Below are 2,991 nucleotides of genomic sequence, written 5' to 3' on the forward strand. Positions count from 1 at the left end.
GTGTTGACTGCTGAACACCCTTTGGTCTAAAGAATGTTGGACGCAATTTATCCCCGAGTTCAGCCCCACGGGCTTCCCAAACTGAAATATCCTGAAAACCCGACTCTACCGAGTCCCTGAAACACCGGAAATGACATACGGCGCAGCATTGTTATAGCATGGGTCATCGAGGAAAATAAGTGAAAAGACGGTGCTTACCTGCTGCCATTTTCTAGCTTAAAGGGACCCTCCCACCTTCAAAAAAGTTAATGAATTGGCATGAAAGTGATGTCGCTCGGTCCAGAAAGAGCGAAAACGAATATCTACCAAATTTCATCGAAAAATATTCACTGGTTTTCAAGATATTAGACTTTTACGATTGTTTACTTTTTGGGATCTCCGCTGTTCCTAGCGACTTTATTTGAAAGTGCGGCATTTGCTGCGCGCAAAGCAGCATATACCACGGCGTGCTACAAAACGTTTTAGTCAAACATTTAAAAATCGTTAGATATCTGCGCTGACGTCACACATTCAGAGGGGTATTCCTATGCATTAGCCCCTCTGAATCAAAATGCTGCAATTTTGAAATTCAATATTTCCGATTTAAGGCACTTCTGGATGTTGTGAGTGCCGAAACCGGTAATTGTGAGCCAGGGACCCCATTTGCCGGTGCGCCGTCTGGCAACCCGGCAGCCCGCCGCCATAGGGAAATTCATGCTTTTTGCCGCTTTTTCGCTCCTTATGAGTCACTTGATCTAATTAGAGCTTAACTAGGAACGAGGCGGGTTACTTGGACGTATTCGGGAGCCGAATACGGTGTTTTGGAACCAATACCTGGGAAACCCTACCCGCCCAATGCTAGTTTTTAAGAGTCTGCATGCCCAAATTAACGTTGAGCGCGGCCGTTTTTGGTCGGTTTTCCGCGACCTTGTGGCGAAATCGCCTTATTTATTCAACCAGAGTGGGCTAATTCGCTTAACTAGGAATGCGGCGTTGAAGAGGAGCTGTGGAAAAAATATTTTTGTATTGTTAACCTTCGCCCCAGTGTGGGGGGGGGGGGGCATATGTTACCACCCTGTCGCGTTGTTTGCGTGTGCACCGCTTGGGATAGCTTTTGGTACATCAATTTCGGACAATGTGTGAAATTGTTTACCCCAGGTCATGTCAGGTCAGGTCACCAGGTCAAGTTAACTGACCAAGCCTAAAAAAGTTTGCAATCATGTCCAGCAATCAATCAAGTGTTTGTCAGAGAGGTTTTAAACTTGGTGGATTGCATGATGTTATGGGTGCCTACAATTTGTATATCTCGGATTTTTTATATGCGTGACCTAAGGTCACGTCAGTGGTGTGGCCTTTCCATTATAAGTCAATGGAGAAAAACGAAAATGCCTCTAGATCCGTGTGTACCCATAGGAACAGCCCAAATATTTCAGAATCACAATGATTTGGACCCAATGATTGGACAAACACCAATCGATCCCAAATGTCAGTTACCCATTACAGCCCTATTTTTTCTTCCCTCGCAACAGACTACTTGAGGATGAGACGAATCTGTATGACTTGAATGCACATGATTTAACTCTTCTAGCTTTAACAAAAATATATTTTCCAGGCCTGCCCTTCTCGCCCCTGGCGCTGGATGAACTACCAGACATCCAAGAACACGACCAGCGTCCAGACGTAGAGGTGGCGCTAGCCGGCGAGCCCGGTGGAGTGGAGGGACCCGCTCAGCAGGAGGTGGAGCCGGAGCGGGACCCGGTGCAGGCCCTTCGGAGCGGGACCCGGTGCAGGCCCTTCGGGCCAACACCCGGCGGACCATCAGCCGGGCTCGGGCCGGCCAGCCCCCAAAAAAAGGCCCGCGCCGGCGACCCGCAGACGCCCCGCCCCTGGCGCCGCGCAACCGAACGTACTGCAACGTCGGGCGCTGCACCGGGGAGGTGCAGCATTATGGCATTCACCGGCACTTCGAGGACTGTCACAAGGACGTAAGAATTACGTTTTTTCATACATCACCATATACAAAAATAATGCACCATGTCAAATATAATTTTCAAGACGGCTTCTTTAGCTTAATCGCTTTTCTGTTTCCAAAGCAATGCACTTCAGAAGGATTCCTGCCATCTTCAAGAATATGTTTAGTAATGCATGCACCAATGCATTCTTGTATTCGTCTTCTTGAAGATGGATTTGAAAGCAGCAATGAGAGTACTCTTTCTTTCACAGATCCAGGACATCGCGGGCGCTGTCCGGGCCCTGAGGCGGGCGCAGCATCCCCGGCGGGCTCCCAGGCGGCCAGTGTACCGGTGCCCGGAGTGCGCGGCGGAGGTTCAGGACTTCCGCCGCCACTTCGCCAACCACTTCGCGAGGACGTCGGCTGAGGTAAATAATTTTATTTCTAACATAGCTGCTTTCTACCAAATCAAGATGATCAGAAGTGGGACCAATTACTGCTTTTAAATACCTGTGAAAGAGTTATTTCTATCATGTGCTTACTTTGTTACGCATTTCTCACCCGTACAAACGTCCAGATGACTTATTTGCGATGTTCATAAATTTCGTTTTTTTCAGTTCCTGCGGGCTGACGCCAACAAGGAGGTCGTCGCTCGGCCTGCTGCATTCTAATCAGTACAATCAGTATCTCTACCTAATCTTGTGTAATTTTACAATCATGTGATATGTACTGTGATAAAGAATAAACGTTTTTTTTAACATTGTCTTTCTAAAGCACGCGTCAAACCGAGACATTGAAATGTGGGTACTACATAGAACGTACACAAGGTGACACAAACAAAGGTAAAGCTAATCGTCAAGACCAGATTGCTAAAGACTGGCCGTCAATATGAGCCGGCAATCGTCCCTAATCCTTGGGGTGACTCTGGGGGTGATGGCACGCTGCCACTTTTAAGGTGGCACGCTGCTACATAACGATTCCAGGTGATGGCACGCTGCTACTTAACGTTTCCGGGTGATGGCACGCTGCTACATAACGATTGTGGGTGATGGCACGCTGCT

General features: G+C 48.0%; 1 long non-coding RNA gene across 1 annotated transcript; it reads left to right on the forward strand.

The window, feature by feature from the left end:
- The first annotated feature begins 1,717 nt into the window (after positions 1 to 1,717).
- LOC122364813 lies at positions 1,718 to 2,681 on the forward strand. The gene is made up of 3 exons (XR_006253635.1): positions 1,718 to 1,964; positions 2,203 to 2,358; positions 2,548 to 2,681. It is a non-coding gene; the product is annotated as an uncharacterized LOC122364813 (long non-coding RNA).
- Positions 2,682 to 2,991: the final 310 nt, after the last annotated feature.

The sequence above is a fragment of the Amphibalanus amphitrite genome, unplaced genomic scaffold, assembly GCF_019059575.1.
Source record: "Amphibalanus amphitrite isolate SeventyFive unplaced genomic scaffold, NRLGWU_Aamphi_draft 000699F_arrow, whole genome shotgun sequence".
Classification (NCBI taxonomy): domain Eukaryota; kingdom Metazoa; phylum Arthropoda; class Thecostraca; order Balanomorpha; family Balanidae; genus Amphibalanus; species Amphibalanus amphitrite.